The sequence below is a fragment of the Taudactylus pleione genome, unplaced genomic scaffold, assembly GCF_031769625.1.
Source record: "Taudactylus pleione unplaced genomic scaffold, aTauple2 ptg000531l, whole genome shotgun sequence".
Classification (NCBI taxonomy): domain Eukaryota; kingdom Metazoa; phylum Chordata; class Amphibia; order Anura; family Myobatrachidae; genus Taudactylus; species Taudactylus pleione.
Genome location: NW_028284933.1, coordinates 3,157,319 through 3,178,089, shown reverse-complemented (window position 1 = coordinate 3,178,089; position 20,771 = coordinate 3,157,319).

Genomic DNA, 20,771 nt, shown 5'->3' with positions numbered 1-20,771 from the left:
CCACATGACAGATTAGAAAAAAAAAAAACTTTTTTTTTTTGTCTAAACTTTCTTGTGCTCTGCTGGGGAGCACACATGTCCGACCGGCCTCCGGAGCCTGAGGACGGAGCAGAGCGCCGGAGGGACTCGTCAGGGGACCTGCACACACGGATACAGGTAAGTTTCACCTGCTATTCGCCACCTCACAGTGGCGAATAGTAACTGCATCAAATTCCGAAAATTGATAATTTTCGGAATTTGATGAATACCATAATTTCCACATCCCCATACTAATGTACTAATGTATGGGGAGTGTGGAAATTAACGCAGGGGAACTTAGCAAGGAGATATCTGTAATATCTCCTGTGCTAAGTGGCTACATGAATACCAAAATAACGTTATTTAAGGAAAATGTCCTTAAAAACTTATTTTAGTGTTGATGAATAGGCCCCTTAAACTGCAAAATACAGTGTATATGTTAGGGGTGTACACCAGCCACTTTTCGTGTTTTGTGTTTTGATTTTGGATCTGGATCTTTCTTCGTGTTTTGGATCTGAATTGGTTTTGCCAAAACCACCCTTCCGTGTTTTGGGTTCTGGGTTTTGTGTTTTGGATCTGTATTTTTTTTTAAAAAAAGCATAAAAACAGCTAAAGTCAAAGAATTTGTGTGTTTTTCTGCTCCTATGCAATTATTAACCTCAATAACCTTAATTTCCACTCATTTCCAGTCTATTCTGAACACCTCACACCTCACAATAGTGTTTTTATGTCCAAAAGGTTGCACCGAGGTAGCTGGATGACTATGCTAAGCGACACGAGTAGGCGGCACAAACACATGGTCCATCTAGGAGTGACACTGCAGTGGCAGACAGGATGGCAGTTTGAAAAACTAGGCCCCAAACAGTACATAATGCAAAGAAAAAAAAGAGGTGCAAGATGGAATTGTCCTTGGGCTCTCCCACCCACCCTTATGTTGTATAAACAGGACATGCACACTTTAACAAACCAATTATTTCAGTACCAGGGTCTGCCACTCGACTGTGGCTGAAATTATTGATTCATTTGGGCCCCCACAAAACAAGCTGGCAATGAATCTGTCCCTGCACAAACTGGTTCAACGGAGGCAAGATGTCGTCCTCATCCTCCTCATCCACCGATTCCTCACCCTCTTCAGTGTTGTGTACATCCTCATCCTCACAGAGTATTAATTCTTCCCCACTGGAATCCACCACCACAGGTTCCTCTGTACATTCTGGTGGCTGGTCTCCCTGGAAGAGTTGATAATTCATTTTATGAACATCATCTTCTCCACATTTTGTGGAAGCAACCTCCTACGCCTTCCGCTGACAAGGTTCCCGGCTGCGCTAAACACTCTTTCGAAGTACACATTGGAGGGGGGGCAACTCAGGTAAAATATAGCCAGTTTGTACAGGGACCTCCAAATTGCCTCTTTTTCCTGCCAGTACAGGTACGGACTGTCTGACATGCCTACTTGGATGCTGTCACCGATGTAATCCTTTAACAGACAGACGCATGCTTGTCGCTGCTGCTTTGAGGATGCAGGTGTGGCTACAGCCCACACAATTCACAAAGACAGAAAAAAAAAAGAAGAATTTTTTATTTTTTGTGGAGCGCACTTTGAGGGTTACACCACCCTTTAACAGACAGACGCAAGCTTGTCGCTGCTGCTTTGAGGATGCAGGTGCGGCTACTGCGCAGACATTTCACACACAAACAGAAAAAAAGAAGATTATTTTATTTTGTTGGAGTGCACTTTGGTACCCACCACCCTTTAACAGACAGACGCACGCTTGTCGCTGCTGCTTTAAGGATGCAGGTGCGGCTACAGCCCACACATTTCACAAAGACAGAAAAAAAGATTATTTTATTTTGTTGGAGCGCACTTTGGGGGTAACACCACCCTTTAACAGACAGACGCACGCTTGTCGCTGATGCTTTGAGGACAGTATCATATGCAGTGACAGTAGACTTGTCAGAAATTGTTGGCACGTCTTTCAGTCCGGACCAGATGTCCAAACCGACTCTTGACTTATGAAACAGGTGCACGCTTGGCGCTGCTTTTGTGTTGATGCACGTGTGGCTACATCGCACACAAGTCACAAACACAGAGAAAAAAAAGTTGTTTTTTTTTTGGAGCACTTTGGGGGTTACACCACCCTTTAACAGACTTATGGGACACAGGCGCACGCTTGGCGCTGCTCCTTTGTTGATACACGTGCAGCTACTGTGCATACAATTCACAAACACAGAAAATATTTTTTTATTTTGTTTGGAGTGTACTTTGGGGGTTACAGCACCCTTTAACGGTCAAGCCAGCCGGCCCTTTACTTATGACACAGGCGCACGCTTGGCACTACTTTGTTGATGCACGTGCGGCTACTGCGCACACAATTCACAAACACAGAAAATATTTTTCTATTTTGTTTGGAGTGTACTTTGGGGGTTACAGCACCCTTTAACGGTCAAGCCAGCCGGCCCTTTACTTATGACACAGGCGCACGCTTGGCACTACTTTTTTGATGCACGTGCGGCTACTGCGCACACAATTCACAAACACAGAAAATATTTTTTTATTTTGTTTGGAGTGTACTTTGGGGGTTACAGCACCCTTTAATGGTCAAGCCAGCCGGCCCTTTACTTATGACACAGGCGCACGCTTGGCACTACTTTGTTGATGCACGTACGGCTACTGCGCACACAATTCACAAACACAGAAAATATATATTTTTTTTGTTTGGAGTGTACTTTGGGGGTTACAGCACCCTTTAACGGACAAGCCAGCCGGCCCTTTACTAATTGGACACAGGCGCACGCTTGGCGCTGCTCCTTTTTTGATGCACTTGCAGCCACAGTGCACACAATTCACAAACACAGAAAAAATATATTTTTTTTTAGCACTTGGCGGGAGCACCCCTGACGGACAGAGCACCCCCTGGACAACACTACAGCACCCCTTTAGGACTGGGACACTGCACAGGACTTTGGAGTGGACACAGCCCCTATGGAGAACTGACTGCACAACACAGTCCAGCCAGCCCCTATGGACTTTGAAGTAGTGGACACAGCCCCTATGGACAACAGCAGCACAGCACAGCACAACACTTCTCTGCACTACACTACACAGCCCAGCCAGCCCTAACTCCCACCCTCCCTCTTCACTGTCCACAGCCGAGTGAGAAAATGGCGCCAACGCGGGTAACTTATATAGGATCCAAAACCCGCGAGACCCGGAAGGCGGAATGATGACGTTTTGCCTCGATTTCAAATCCGAGTCAGGCAGGAAAAGTCGAGCCTGACTCGGATCGTCCTCGGATCGGGGGGCTCGGGGGGGGTTCGGATTTCAGAAATCCGAACCCGCTCACCCCTAGTATATGTGCAATAATCAGTGCAAGTTACATTAAAACATATATTGAAAAAAAAAAAAGATAATAATTGTAGTGGCCATATAAAGTGTTTCAGTGCGTTAAAAGTGTCATTAGTGCATAATGAAGGAATGCAAATGTAAAAACCACAATGATATGCTAATTTTACTAAAAAAAGGTACACAATTTATTTCAAAATTACAACAATAACTGTGCAATTAAGGTTAGCACAGAAAGAATGAACATAGACAACACAAATGAAATAAAATAGGATCAATAATATAAATATATAGAAAAATGAATATAAAAAGTTGATGGAGAAATTTAAAGAAGCAAAGAAGAAAAATATTGAGCTTATCTCAGTTTTGAGAAGTTCTAGGAAGGCTAGTTAGTGCTGATCCCACGCGTTTTGTCTATTCTCTAGCATTCTCCAAGCGGATGTCCATTGTGTGCAGAGTCCCTGTATTTATACCCTCTGTCTGATAAGCTTTAAAACCGGGCGGGGTTTGATGTGACATCACTTCCTTTTGACTAATACCCTATACACTGCACATAGTGATCAGAGAGGGCCACTCAACAGGACTAAAAACTATATACTATGTTGTACTCTTTCTATCAGGGCATTAATAAGTAGAAATGCCATTATGTGTAAACACCAGAGCTGTAAAATATATGAATTGGGTTGTAAGAACGGAAGGCGGAGGTGACGTTTCTTCCGCCAGTACTAGGTAACCGCAGTGTGTTCTTGTGCCAATACTTTGTTTAGGAGTACATACCTGCCCCAATCCGGACATCCTCCTGTCGGGCATCTGCTGTCGGGATTTGAACCGTCGGTATTTGAATCCCATTCTGTATGAACACAACTTAATATAAAGTAGAGACATGTGATTTGTAAAATCAATAATGAAATAAGACTCAGAGGCTGGACAATAATTGAACCATATTTATTATATATATGTGTATATACTGTGTATATATATATATAGATATATATATACATATATATATATATATATATATGATAAATCTGGTTAAATTATTGTGTTATATGTTGAATTTTCCCCATCTGCCGAAGATCCCGATCATCGATGGAACCGATCCATCGTTTGAATGGGGCATCGGGGCCCCTTAACACATCCAAATTTGAAACATTAAATTGTATCAAGCAATAAACAGTCTTTGTAGTTCCGTGCACAACACAGGTTCATCATTTTAGCGTTTGTAAAACTCAACATGGTATCGCTACAAGTAAATGCCAGATAGTACATCAAAAGACAAGAAAGACACAGCTCCCCCCCCTCCGGCCGACATTCCAGGTCTTTTGCGCGTCTCCTGTTTCAAGGCCGCACACAGCCCCAAAAATTCTGTTGTCCTATATGTGTTGTACCATAAATAGCGCTAAGTTACCGCATTTTCCCTGAGTACGGACATTTGACTTTCATGTCTGTTTAGTTTGTGTGCAGCGATATTTTACAAACTTTTTATTAGCCTGGCACCCTCTTTGTGCGAATATGTATTCCAGATGGGCTAGTAAGATTAATGTCCAAACTGCCAATGATGCTGGAGGTAAAACATTCACAAATGGGCAGAACAGTTTTGCATTTTATACTATATCCACTGCCGAGCTCGGTTGGAGATACCAGGCTATTAATACATATAAATCAATTGGAATGGCTACAAAAATATGTTTGGCTTTAAATCCAATCCGTATTACCATGGAGTATTAGTTGTAAAACTAATTCAAAGTGCATCATTAAATGAGAGAAAAACTCTTTTTTTTTTATTTCTCCCCCAGTTTTTGCTCAGAAATATATAAGGAAAAACCAGTAACAGGTGCTCGGCTTGCAGACACTTAACTTTTATCGTACCACCTGTGTCCATTTAATTCCAGCCAGATGCAGCAAGGGTTGAAAGTACTGAAGTCAATGCCAAGGGGAAGAGAAGGAAAACTCACTTTGGCTTGATCACGGATGTTTATATTTTGGAGGAATCATTAGTGACATGTAGTTACACTTAGTTTCACAAACAACTTTTGGAAGACCTTCATCCAGGTACCCTTGAACTGTTTTTTTTCTTGTAAGCCCACATATATTCTAATTTATGCAGCAGAAAGTTTAAGTGGGCGGCTGTATAAATTCATTGCTGCCTGAGCACCTGCTTCGCTCTTCTGATTTTGAAGGGAATGTCATTGCGGTTGTATATTTTCAATATTTATGCAAATGTACACAGCTCGTATTATTGTCATATTTTGGAGAACGAAAAAAAAACCTGACAGCACAATTAGTTCCATTTCTTTTTTCAAGTAGAGTACATCATCACCAATGTTAAGAACATTTAAATGTTATTATTTCAGATTTGGATATGTCTATGCTTCAATGTCCATTTTAGGTTTCCGGTCCCTATTGGCTCTGATGCCTTCCACCATTGTAAACGATGAGGTATCAGGTATTTACTAAGAAAATTGATTTGCCTTATACCACAGCGGTCTGATGGGTTTGAAATGCCCGAAGGTCTCCGTAGAATGCACAAAAATGAATTCGCTGTCATATTTGTGTAACTATTACAGTGCTGTCATAGGCAAAATGCAGTTGGTCAGAAAACCCTTTCCCTTGCCTGCAAATTGATCAAATCATGACCACAATACCTGTTGTGTATATAATATGATTTTAGTAGAACTGCAGCTACAACAGGCAATATAAGTAGACTTGCCATATCATCCCCTTAATTTGGGACATATGTGAGTTACACAGGTTCTGTGGCTGATTAAAACTAGGAAATGGAGACTTGGGGGTATATTTGCTAAAGTCCAGGTTTTTAGAAGATGTTGCCCATAGCAACTAGGGATGTACAGGCTCGGATAGGTTCGAATTTTCCCGCCAAGTTTGGATTTTCCCGCCAAAAATCGGGTTTCAGAGAGAGGCAAAATGTCATCTTTCATGGACAAACATCATCATTCCTGGACAAAAGTCCATGGAAGATGATGTTTGTCCATGAAAGATGACATTTTGCCTCCTTCTGAGACCCGATTTTTGGCGCGAAAATTACGAACTTGGCCGGAAAATTCGAACCTATCCGAGCCTGCACATCCCTAATAGCAACCAATCAGATCTAGCCATTATCTTCTAGAAGGTGCTAGATTAATAAGTAGAATCTGATTGGTTGCTATGGGCAACATCTCCATTTCTAAAAACCAGCAATTTAGTAAATAAACCCTTATCAGCCAGCCACAGAATCAGTGTTATGCTGGGCATACACTGCCAGATAAAATGTCTGTCAGACCGACAGACATTTTATCTGGCAGCCTGACACCCTGTAGATCTCATAAAACCTCGCTCGTCCCAGCTTTATTTAATTATTAAATTCAAGAAATGACCGTAGGCATGGTGGCCAATGGGATGGCCTATTTAATAAATGTATGTACATATGTCAGTGAAAATACAAACAAGGCCAACAGGCCTAACACCAACTAAAGAGGATGGGCCCAGACCCAGTCCAACCCTATAACAACTCGAAAGGGGAGAGCCAACTGCTACTCCACCTTTCGGGGACACAACTAAAGGATGGTGTCCAACAGCTCAACCCATCCCTTCACCTCATGAGGTGCAGCCCTGACATTCCCCTGTGTGAGAAAGGGAGCCCACCTGGACCGTTGGTGCCCCCTATCCCACACAGGGTACTTCCCCTCATCACATCCAACCTAAAGCAGTACCCTCACCCAAGGGACTTCCAACCCGACTTTCCCACAGCAGGCCATCCCAACCAGCAAAGCCGCCACCCTTAAAACCCCCCCAAAACTTCCAGAAGAAGGGACCTTTAAACTGCAAAGGAAACCCTATAACCCCGTTTGCCCCGCCCCCTAACAACCCTACTAACCATCCTATAGGCTCCCCTAGCAACCCAATTAACTCTTATTGAATTGTGTGTGTAGCAGACCTTGATGGACTGGAGGTTTAATACACTCCATCCATATAAAATGTACTCCGTGTCCTCGGGCATACACCTTGAGATATCTCAGTGTATTGGCCCCAAAACCTGCGCTCCTCCTCTGGGGAGGATTCCTTTCCTCATTTCTTCCCTTTAAAGTAACGGGAAATGTCTGTCTGTTGGCCGCTGCTGGGCATATACTCCATAGGCAAACGCATGGGGTTTTTTCGGTTGCCTGGAAACCTCCCTCCCCAGCCCACACTGTGGCCACAATAGAAATAGTAATATAATAAATCTTAACTAGTGCTGCATGTTCTTCTTCTTAGTCTCGCAAATGAAATAATTAGCACCACCCCTGGATCTTTTAACATGAGTCACCCAGTAATAAATACACCTATGCACCAACTAGGAGAACTGGAAAACATGCACTGTTAGGAGTGCGATGCTATAGACCATCAAGGGGCCTGATTATTAATACCATCTAATAATACACTATCCAGTGCATAAAAAGACCAATATGTACATATATGTCCAGGGCAGTGCTAGGTTCTTCTGCTGCTCCCTCAGACTCCCGGAATTGCTGCAATGCTCTGGAATGGTGCTCACATATAAAATATATACATCCAGCTCAGGCAGGATGGCCCTACTGCCGCATCTGATGGCTTACTGTGATCGCTGGTCCTGTATATGCTGGGATTATGGCACAAAATATACTTTGTATGATGCATATTACAGCTGGTTAAGTGCTAATTATGCCCTCTCCATGGACTGGCCACACTCACTCTAAAATCAAGCATTTGGAAACTCCCCCTCTAGAAATCCTGCGCTTGCCACTGCAGTGCCTGATGCGGCTGACTTTTAACTTACAAAATATCACATCAGACGGACATTCTGGATGATCTGACATGCCTGGCTGATCGATATTTTAGCATTGGTCGGCCACACACAGTACAGTTATCAGGGTGATCCGTTGGAGTTATCGGCCCAATAATTGTATTGTATAGTGTATGCCCAGCATAATTCAATAATTGTAATGGGAAATGTGATCTGCCTGGTAGTTACTAAAAATACCTAGGGAGGCGCTGTGATAATAGCGCAATCTGGAAGTGGCGTTATCCAGGGTCTCCCCCGGTTACCGGACTCCTATTCCGCTCTGATGGGGAGAGCAGAGCTGGGAGCCGGCCCCAGTGATCAGCTGTGTGGTCTAAACAGACCACATGCTGATACACTGTAAAAAAAAAAAAAAAAGTTAAAAAAAAAATTTACTTACCTGACTCCATGGACTGGTGGTCGGGGCTCCGGTGATGTCTCCCCTCCGGTCAGCTGGTCTCCCATGCTGCACTGCGGCCCGGTCATCAGGTGATCGGGTCCCAGTGCAGTATGGAAGACATCACCGAAGGCCCGGATCATGCAGGTAAGTGTAATTAAGGGAGGGGGGGTTGCAGGGGGGTCCGCGATTGTGGGGGGCGGGGATTAGCACCGGGGGCGGGGCTTAGCACTGGGGGGTAGCAGCGGTGGCCAGACGGCACATGCGCGGGCACTTTGTCACGGTATTTTTTGCGAAAATACCGTGACTAGTGTGCCGAGGGGATTTGCAGGGACAGAGCTTTATTGCAAGCTCTGTCCCTGCGAGGGACTTGTAGTAAATCCCTGTGATATTGCCTGAATTCGCAATGCAAACTGCATTACAAATGCGTATTGTGGTAAATAGAGCCCAGAGAGAAGCTGCTGCACATGCCCAGTATAGACTAGAGATGTGCGGGTCTGGTCTTCAGAGAACCGACAACAATCAAATTTTGACGTCCTAACTCCCGAGGAAAAACCGAGTCCGAGTTTGATTTTAGCTGTTTTTTTTTATTAAACTGTAGATCCAAAAGTAAAACACGTGAGGGTGGTTTTGCAAAACCAAAACTAGATGATCCCGATCCAAAACCAAAACATGGGGATCCGTGCACATCTCTAGTGTGACCATACTGTAGTATAGTAGAAACAAAGTGTCCTCTCACTTTGTTCAATCTTACATTACTGTTTGTTTACCTGTTATACAAATTGAACATAAAGTCCACCAGAAAATAGAATGAACACGTGAGGCTTCATGTGTAACAACAGTTCTGTGTCATAGACACGTTTTATTTTTGTACCCTCCCAACTTTGGAGAGTCCTCTTGTATTTCAATTTGTACCTTAAGGTTTGGGGAAACCCTTATATCTCCATAGCATTGGTGTATCTATAATGGGATGACGACTACATCCCGTACATCTGTATATGGTGCAGGGTGTGCCGTGAGGGCCCCCCTGGACCCAGGGGTTCGTGTGTACCGCACACCCTGCACCATATATAGATATATGTGATGTAGTCGGCATCTCAGCATGCGAGATGCCGACAGTCTGAATAACTGCGCTGAAATCCCGACTTTTCGGGATCCTGGCACCAGTATCCTGACCGCCGGCATCCCAAAGGTAATTATTGGGGGGTTAGGTAGCAGGGTTAGGGCTAGGCATTAGGGGGACGGTTAGGATTAGGCACCGGGTAGGGAGTATTAGGATTAGGGTGCTGGGAGGTGGAGGTTAGGTTAAGGCACTAGGGGGGAGGTTAGGGTTAGGCACCAGGGATGGAGGAAGGGAGAGTTAGGGTTAGGGTAGGGGGTTAGATAAATTCTTACCACTCTTCCCTATGGGTGCAGGGTTTCTGGCTGTCGGGATGCCGCTGTTGGTATTCTGACCAGCGACATCCTGACAGCCGGGATTTCATACCCAACCCAGATATACTTACCTCTCCACAGCCTATGGAATCTTGAGTCTGCCAGTGGCCGGAGCAGCAAAAGTCACAGGGAAAATGGCGCAGCGGACATTTTCCCAGTGATTTGCACATGCGCACTAGAGATGTCCCCGGGAATAAGGTGCGGGTGCCATTTTCCCGGAGTCATGCGTATGCCAGAAGACTGTGAAACCAATCCAGAGTCTACTGCACTGCCAGAGAGGAGGAGACCCACATGGAGCCTGCACACGGGCCCTCTCCTCTCTTAAATTGGCCCTTTTCCTTAGGCTGCAGGTACAGGGTACCCTTTGGCTCCGCCCATACTCCCAGAATCTAAAACTGTGTTAGGGCATGCTGGGATGTGTGGTGCCACAGCAGCTGGACTGCCACAGGCTGCCTGCCCCATACTTACAAATTACTTCACTACCCATTTCAACATAGTCATTTGCAAAGTGATTGACAGGCAGGGACTCATTTGTGGGAGGGAACGAGGGGGGGGAAGGGTGGCAATTGAAATGCAGGACGTGACCCTACCCTTTACGGGGAATGCCTCAGTGTAGTGAAGGACAGAATGAGGTATCATTCCATCCAGGGACGTTTTAAGAGAGGAGGGGGCCCGTGTGCAGACTCAGGGCCTGATTCAGAGCCGAACGCTCTGACCAGAGCACTCGCTCTGAATCAGGGCCCTCCTCCATGAAAATGGAGCTGCCTTATGGACGCTCGCATAACTGTGGGTTACCACCCACAGCTATAGCGAGCGTCCATGATGATGGTCGCAATGGTCTTGACCATCGCGACCATCGGGCTTGTGACGGAGACCCTGCAGTAGGGTGTCGCTGCCGCAAGCCCTGGAGTGATTTTGGCTCTATCAGAGCCAAAATCACTCCCACTGACATCACTAGTGATGTCAGTGGGGCCGGCTTCTGATGGTAGGCGTTCCCATGGGAACGTCTCCGTCTGGCAGGCACGCCGCCGGCACGCCCACCAAAGGGGGCGTGCTGTCAATCAACCTCGACAGCACGCCCCCTTTGGTGCGAGACCCGGAGCGATGGAGAGCCCGTCGCTCGCCGGGTCTCGCGCAAGCGCACGACGGAGCTCCCTCCGTCGTGCACATGCGCAGTGGGGGAACAGCGACCCGCTTGCGAGCGTCCTGCGCTCGCGAGCGGGTCTGAATGACCCCCTCAGTGCGGGTCCCCTTCTCTCTCTAGTGGTGCCACCACTGCGGCGGTCAGCGGGTGCAGCAGTAGATTCTGGCTTAGTGCCGGAATCTACTGCACATGCTCGGGTCTCCGGGAAAATGGCGCCCGTTCCGTTTTCCCGAGGATAGCTGTACTGCACATGCGCGAGTCCCCGGGAAATGGCCACCTCCATTTTCCAAGTGGTTTTTGCTGCTCTGCAGCGCTGGCTCGGCACTGCAAAGCAGCACTCTGGAGACAAGTGACAGGTAAGTATAAAGAGTATATGGGTGCACGGTGTGCAGTGTGTGCCCCCATGGACCCAGGTGCCTGTGTACCCCGCACACCCTGCACCCATTATAGATACAGCCCTGATTCCATCATTCATTACATTGGGTAATGTGTACTGGCAATCTGGCATGGTCCGGGTGAAGATAAATCGCCCCGACCATTTTCAAGCTTGCCGATTGTACAAGCCGAGTGTGTACCCAGCCTATAGCTAACTACACATTGTGTATATCTGGAATGATAAGTTTCAAGATCCAACTTTTACAGAGCTGCTTCTAATCACTCCACGTTTTGTATGGCATTACATTGCTGAATGCACACTTGCCATACTGTGGGACTGTGTAACCGTTACAGAAAACATGCATGGCATCAGTGTGTTCATTTTAAATATACACGTGTCTTTCTCTTTCTCTGAATCCCTTGCCTTCCACAGCGGGTTTCATAGTGTGACTGTGTGTATATTTTTTGCAAAGTAGAACATTATTATGATCTTTCATTGTATATGGTTCCACCAAGTGTCTGTACTGCAGCACATGGAAAGTGACAATCCTATACAAGCAATTCAGTATAGAAATGTTCAAACAGACAGTACAAGGGAATAAATGAAGAAATTAAATATTTAGAAAACTTATTGAGTGACAGTTAACATGCTGAACTGAGGGATACCACAGGCAGCGACCTAGAGGATGGAGGACCCTGCTCGTGAGGGCTCACAGTCAGAGGCGTAATCAGTGGTGCATGAGCGTTGCCAGTTTCAGGGTGCAGCGGACTGTCAGCGATTGACAGTCTGCTGCCATTTCTGGGAGGGGGGCGGCAACGGCCTCAGTTTCCCCAGCGTGACGCCGCTGTTGGGGGGTGGGCGGGGGGGGAAAGGCCAGGATCTCTGTCGGCTGACAGAGATTTCCTGGACTCTTTTGAGGAACTGCGTTCACCGGCTTGTGTGACCCCCGTGGTCACTCAGCCGGCAGAGGTTTACGCAGATGATCAGATGCTGCATCCATGAACGCAGCTCGGAGCAGTAATACATGCCTCCTGCCGCATTATCACAATAGTGCTATCGCAGCTGCTACTATGACTCGCCCTCGGTGGGCATCTCTGTATGTATCTCATCGGCTGCGGCATTAACATAAAGACCCAGTCGCGCTGCATCAAAAGATGCAGCCGCGGCTTCAACAGCTGGCACTTCTAAATCAGGCCCAGTATATTGTTCTGCATTATTTACCCAAACTCGGATAAGACTGAGGGTAAGTTTTTTGCAATTCTTATTTATTAATAAACGTTGTGACCCAGTTGCTTGCTCTCCGGTTATTCTTAAATTGCGGTTCCCTTTATTTTAGTTCTTATGTAGACTTTAATGCCTTCCATTGTTTATTGCGCTGTCATTAATTCCACATCTTTAAAAGCTCAAAAAAGTTTTGTGACAAATGGCAAGCAGCAGACACGATCTTCAGATGACGCTGAATGAAGCTAGGCTTATCCTTCTAGATAGGCCACACAACACCGCTGCATGCGAATTGCAAAATGATCGCCTTTAGCCTCGAGCAGCCTTGCCTTTCATCATACAAACAGGACTTAATTGCCTGGAGAACCTTAGGGCACTATGAGTTACAAGCGAAGTTATGGAGGGATGCCAGCTTATGCCATTTTAGCAATCGTGACAACATGAACTAGATTGTATATTAGTGTACTCCAAGTGATTCCTCAAATCAGCACATTGTGTGACCTTATTGCACCCGTCCCCCTGGACATCTCTTACTGAGGTAGGTGATTAACCTCTATGTCTCCGCAAGAGCAAGTTTTCTGGGTTTCGTTCTAAGACAGAAAATTGCTCTTCTAATTGTCTATGGTATAAAATGAAATACAGAAATAGAATCTAGGCTACGCTAAATGAAGAAGTTATCTTTGGGCCTAATTCAGAGATGGACGTAAACCCAATGATGACGTACAACTCCAACATTTTGAAAAGTGCGCAGAAGCCACGCCGTGCATGCGCAGATGCGAGGCTGCAATGACGCCTCCTGCGGAATTATCATATTATAGTAAAGCTGCGGCGTAAATGACTTTTACCCATCCAATGTTATGTAAAAAAAAAGTGTAAAGATTGAGGTATTTCAACGCCATTGTTACTCTCTTAAGGTGCATACACACGTAAAGATTTTCTGTCCAACCATCCAAGCAAATAACAATCATTTGCTCCCAAATGCCAAAAAATGGACAAAAACTGTTGTTTGAACAAATTGTTTAGATCAAACATTTAACAAAGTTGTCTGACGCCCATTTTCGTCTGTTTTCTGGCATTTAGGAGCTGTGCTTTACTTGAGCTGCCCAACTTCCAGTGTGTACTCAGAAAGAGTTTTCAGCACAGCCGGGAACCTTGTCAGTGATCGGCCTGAGACTACTTTCCCAAAATGTGGAAAAGTTGATGCCCATCCAAATGAAATACAAATACTATGAGAAAGACCTTTACCGTCAATTACGTGCAAAAATTACAGAGGCACCTGTTATGGTGGATTCCAGTGGGGACAAATTAATATTGTGTGAAGAAGATGATGCATACATCACCCCAGATTAGACCACCACCCAAGCCTATATCGTCATCCCATCCTGTGTTGTGTATAAATTACAGCTGCACTCCCTGTTAGATTGGGGATTCATTGTCCACTTTAGAGTGGATGTGAGTTCTATTTTAGTCCATATCATCACCACACCCCCTACACATCTTCTGACCTGGGCTACAGGAGGAGCAGCTGCACTCTGGAATATGGTTGCATGGAGTTGCCCCTCTGACTCACTGAAATTCAGGTAGAGGGGCCATGGGTAGGGAGTATGGACACTATAATCAGAGAACGCAGTTTTAGCTGCTTTATTCCATTTTTTAAACCATATCCCCTATTTTCACCTTTGAAAATGTTTATGCAAATCTCAGCAGAGGCGTTTGTGATGCCATGGCTAACGCGCACGCGCACACACACAGAAAAAAAACACATTGATTGATTAATTTTTTTTTTGGCACTTGGGAGGGAGAGCACCCGAACGAGGCAGCAGCCTCTTGTTATACGACACAGGCAGCACAACACCACTGCGCACCTATGTTGCTGATAAATGTCGATTACGTGCACACACACAAAAAAAATATTTGTAATTTTTAATGGTGGGGTGGCTAACATGCACTGGTGGTGTGGCAGGCTAACACGCACACACCAAAAAGGTTTTGTTTTTCTCACACTGGTGGTGAACCCCTGAAAGAGACAACAGCCCCTTGACAGACAGCAGCACAGCACCCCTGCGCACCTACGCTGATGACAAGTGTGGTTAACATGCACAATTTAAAAAAAATATTTTTTAACACACTGCGGGTGGAAGAAGAGCACCCCTGAAGGACAGAGCAAACCCTGGACAACACCGCACTACAGCCAGCCAGCCCCTATGGACAGGACAACAGCCAGCCAGCCCCTCTATAGACAACAGCCAGTCCTTATGGACAGGACAACAGCCAGCCCCTATATTGACAACAGCAGCCAGCCCCTATGCACAGCGTCAGCAACAGCACAGATCCCAGGTCCCTCCTTCTTCACTCTAAACAGCCAGAATGAAAAATGGCGGCGATCGCGGGACCTTTATAGAATCCAAAACCCGTGAGAATCCGACAGCGGGATGATGACGTTTTGCCTCATTTTGAGATCCGAGTCAGGTGGAAAAACCAGAGTTGACTCTGATCTGACTCGTATCCCTATAGTTCGGGCGGGTTTGGATCTCTGAGATCCGAACCCGCTCATCCCTACTACCAATGTACCTATACATTCAGATTTCTTAGACAACTTATTTATTATCCTTGCCTCTTTGTTGTGGAGAACAGATGAGGAATGGAATTGGTATGTTATCCCGGTGGCTGAATAGCCACTGGATGAAATGCCAACAGTGGAAGACCGATGGATCAAAATCCCAACTTGGGCTGGTAATCACCCTAACCCTCCCCTCTCCTACCCTAACCCTCGCTTAGTGGTGCCTAACCCTAACCCCCCCCTTCCCACACCCTAAACCTAACCATCCCAGGGGGTTGCCTAACCCTAACCCCCCCCCTTTCCCTAGCCTAACCCTAACCCACCCGGGGGGTGCCGAACCCACAGTCAACCTCGGGAGTTCCTAAACCTAACCCTCCCCCCCCCACTGCTACAACTTAAGACACCCGGCTTACCTTCGTTCGGTATGCCGGGAGTTGGGATTTCAGTGTGGGGCTAATGATAAGCATCAGGATTCCGATATCTATCTTTAGTCCCGCGTCAGGCTTTCAGTGTTGGGATTCCTGCCGTCGGTAACCTGACCACATCCCTGAGGAATAACTTGTTTGCTGGTGTCAGAGCAGCAAGCTGATTCTTCATATCCTGCTTCAACCAGGGCACATCGGGCTTGTGTTATCCATAATAACTGTAATAACTATTTGGAGTTATGTTTGAGCTAGGTTCAGAGGCGGATTTAGGGGTCAGGCCACCCCTACGCACAACACTATCGCTTGCCCCCCCCCCCCGAAATTTGAATAAGTATGTGACCTGTTACTTAAATACATACTTCATATATGTCATTTATAAGTTTCATTAACCGGAAATTATAATCAGGGCTGCCAGTGCCACCGGACAGGGATTCATGCTTCACTATCTCTGGTGGCCAAAGCCTTCACCTGCAACTCCTGTGCCAGTTCTGCGGGCACTACGGTTCGGCATCAACAGTATGCACTGCCTATGCCTGTCATAAAGTTATACCCTGTATTTTGTGAGGTCTCACTTTTATTGCTGCCCATATTTGTTCACAGCTATAGAGGCCACAGGGAGCCAAGACTGGCAAAAACTATACTCCCCGTAAAGTATTACAGGAGCTCAGAGAAAGTTACAGGCAAGAATTGTTGGCTAGAAGGAGACTGCAGTTCAGCCTATCTGCAGAGCCACTTGGCAGTGACAGGCATCAACAGTATGCGCGTCCTCTGCCTGTCATAGCATCACAGTCATGTCACTGCTGGCTCAGGCTCCAACCCCTTCGTGAAGGGGCTGGTCAGTCCGAATAAGATGTCTCCGGAGGCTGGTCAGGTGGCAGAGGGCAGCCAAAACCTTACCCCTACCACCTGCACTGCAAATCTCCACCTCCCACCTCCTCTCTCACCGCAATGCTAAATATAGAAAAAGTCCACTAGGCAATTGGCACATACCTCACGTGCCTAATGGGAACTCTGCCACTGGCTGGGATGCATCCCCAAAAATCAGGATTTTAGAGTTGATGTGTAACGTTATTATGCAATGAGTCATTGGTGCTTCCAACCCCCAGTACACTTTATTATTATTATTATTATAATATTGTAGTAGTATTTATTATTATTATTATTCTTATTATGTATCTTAATAGTTGCTGTTACTTAATGATAACTGCTAGAGATGAGCGGTTAGACTTTGGCTCAGATCTTCCTGCCAAAGTCGGGTCTGAGAACGAGGACGCACATGATCTTTCTGGAATTTTCGGCTGTTGCGTGTTATGGAATACCTATACCATGCTACCTAGTTATTACTATTCAGTTGCAAGTGCACATGACTCCTAACCGCCTGTAAATATGTGTCCTCTACTTACGCAGAGTACACAATGTTGATAATCTCAGAAACGGACCTCCGGTCAGCTCTGGATTGGCTCCATGAACAACAGTCCTCTCTTTCGACAGTCACTTTGGAAGATGGACTAAGCTCTGAAAAGTGATAAACTGGAGAGTGATAAACCACCAGCCACTCAGCTCCCAACTGTCATGTTACAGGCTGTGTTTGAAAAATGACAGTTAGGAGCTGATTGGCTGGTGGTTTATCACTCTCCAGTTTATCACTTTTCAGAGCTTAGAACACCTGGCCCAGTACTGAGAAGAGCTGCTAACCAATTTAATGAGATGAAGGAAGCCAGGGCCGTAACTAGGGTAGTGCGGCCGGTGCCATAGCACAGGGCACCAACGGTCAGGGGGCGCTGTTTGGGCCTGTCAAATTTCCCCCATGAGGCCATTCCCTTTTTTTGGGTGCATTATGTCACTTTGCAAAATTAGGGGGGCGCCAATGCTTTTTCTGGCACGGGGCACCAACAAGTCTAGTTACGGCTCTGAAGGAAGCCATTGGGAGTATGGGGAACAATGAGAGTACTTTTTAAGTGTCATTTTGTATTTTTACAGTATGGAGCTGGAAACTTCCATCTACATTGGGTCCTAATCTTTAGAGAATATGGTATTCATGTGAAGTCTCATTTAAGTGCTTTGAATTAATTTTTCATTTTAGTAATTTTATAGACAAGCCGCTACAGAGCTGTAAAACATTCCACGGTTGAATTTACAAGAGGCGCACTTAAGGCAAAACACAGCTAGATTTCAGGAGCACCACAGATAAATCACCTGCTCTTTAGTGCTCATCTGCATACTGCAGCACAGGTCAATATCCATGTTTGGTGCAACTGATTGAGTTACGTGCATGTACCGGATCCCATCTGTCTGTCTCTCTCTGGTAAATATGAAATGTGGTCTTTATAAGCTTGTAAGAATAAATCCATATTCACTGTAATTATAAATGCCAAGCAAAAAAAATGGAGACAAATGAACATTTGTTGAACAAAATGTGAAAAATCAATTGTACCATTCAGTGTTAAGAGGATTGCAATTTGATTGCATGACGGTTGCAATAAAGATCCCACATTTTTAACATAAACACTTACATTTTGTTGCAATTCTGAAAGTTTACTAATTCCTATTTTCTTCTCTTTATGCTGGTCAGTTTTTTATTTTTACAAACCTTCTTTACAGTTACATTATTTTCCCAGAAAGCTTCGATCAGGTGTAAGTGCACCATAAAACGCTAGATCTGAGCTTTCCGGGAAAATTACGTCTTGTCTCGTTTTCAGCCCAGAACTTGGGGCCTGATTCAAAGATTTTCGCAAAGCCGATATTTATACAGATGGAGTGATTGTTTGCCATTGTGCACTGCACACACACATTGATTGTATTAAGTATACACTAGTACAGACAAACCACTCGCAAAGTGAGTGGCAGGTAGGAGTTTGGGGATGGCAATATGGGGGGGGTGGTTTGAAAACACAGGCGTGACGGATTGCTTAAACACCATTTCATGGGCGTGCATAAATTAGCCATTGTGATTGCCTTCACAGCATAAGCACTCTCTGCGTGTCAGAAGGAGAACTGCGGCTGGTCAGACTTATTTACATGTTGCGTGGCTGCCCGATGTGTGTCGATGCTACCGATGTTTACGCTATTGCACGTCTTTGGGCGGATATGAGAAGGCAGCAGTGGGCGTCTCTATGCTCGGCTGTGCTTTGGAAGGCATTAGCATATTTCAGCAACTGCGATCCGTGAGAGAATGCCGCTGCGATTGCGTTAGCGTAAATCTCGGAATCGGTCCCTTGGTGTAGAGAAATGAGTTGAGACTGAATTGCCAAATTCTGCTTATAATATAATCTTACTGACCCACGCATCCGATCTGTCACCTCAGGAACATTAGGGGTTAAGAGTTGATGGGAGGGGTCTTTGCTTGGGGGTGAGTGTCCAATAGGGTGTTAGCAGTTTTCTTGTGGGAACTGCTGTTGGGGTTTTATGGATAGTTTGGGATAGAGAAGCTCTCTTTCTTTTCCAGAGTTTGTCCACCCGCCCACCCTAGGGTTTTTGGAGGTTTGTGTCAACTTTGTTGTGGGTGGCCCCGGTTACGAACGACCTTGTTTTTAAGAGGATGGTTTCAGCATTTTTTAGGGCATGGTGAGTTACCCATGTGGCTGGTGAGGGCGAATTTTGGGAGACTTGGGACGCCACTGGTCCAGGTGGGTTCCGTCCATCACGGCTGCATGGGTGGCTTCTCAAGTTGTAGTCCCCGCAGGGTCAGGTAGTACACCTTGCGAGTTGTAGTGGGAGGAGGAAGTTGATCCCGACAATCTTATTTTTCTGACGGGCTGTTTAGGCCTGGGTTTGTAATTTTCTATAGATGTTTATATTTACGTTTGCTTGTGCCATGCCATTCGTATCCCCACCACCATTTACATTATTAGTAATAATCTGAGAGTTATGATTAGTCTAATAAATAGTTCAGTCAAATAGATTAATGTTTATAATAAAAAGTTGACCCGTTCCCGGCATATTTTGGTGTCTGTTTGTTTATTTTTAGTATAAGATGGAGTATGTATGTGAATGAGTGTGTGGGGTGATCTGATGATAGAGTTTAAAAAAAAACAAAAAACAAATACAAATGAAAAACAGACAACAAAGATTGTGCATTAATTCATGAAGAATACCAAAGAAATGCCAGTTATGGTACAGATGCTGCCCATACGTTTCCCAGTGTTTGTTTATAGTGGAGATATAGTAACCAGTTTGCTGCTGAGGGTTTTCCCAGTTCTGTGCTGACCACATTATTCTACGTTTGCGGCCGTCACAATCCACCATTAATATCGCTGATTATTTTTATGCAGTACAGCACCCACAAAAATGATACCTTGTTGTTATCAGAAGACATTACAGATTCATATCCTACAGCTTTTTGAACCAGATTATAGTCATAACACAGTGAATATTAATCATGCTGCTTCCGTAGCAACAGTAACACAGAACAATATAAACCTCAGTATTTTCTGAGTCACTTGAGCAGCTTCGAGTGTTTTTCACATATTTAGCCGTACTGCGGTTACAGTGTTTACACAGCCACGGGCCTTACAGACAGTGCACCTAAATTTGCAGGTAGAATTTATTTTTTACTTTCGTAAAGTCAAACAAATATTGGGTCATTGTTTTAGGGCAGTACTGTTGCATTGTTTTAGGGCAGTACGGTTGCATTGTTTTAGGGCAGTACGGTTGCATTGTTTTAGGGCAGTACGCTTGCATTGTTTTAGGGCAGTACGGTTGCATTGTTTTAGGGTAGTACGGTTGCATTGTTTTAGGGTAGTACGGTTGCATTGTTTTATGGTAGTACGGTTGCATTGTTTTAGGGCAGTACGGTTGCATTGTTTTAGGGTAGTACGGTTGCATTGTTTTAGGGCAGTACGGTTGCATTGTTTTAGGGTAGTACGGTTGCATTGTTTTAGGGCAGTACGGTTGCATTGTTTTAGGGTAGTACGGTTGCATTGTTTTAGGGCAGTACGGTTGCATTGTTTTAGGGCAGTACGGTTGCATTGTTTTAGGGTAGTACGGTTGCATTGTTTTAGGGCAGTACGGTTGCATTGTTTTAGGGCAGTACGGTTGCATTGTTTTAGGGCAGTACGG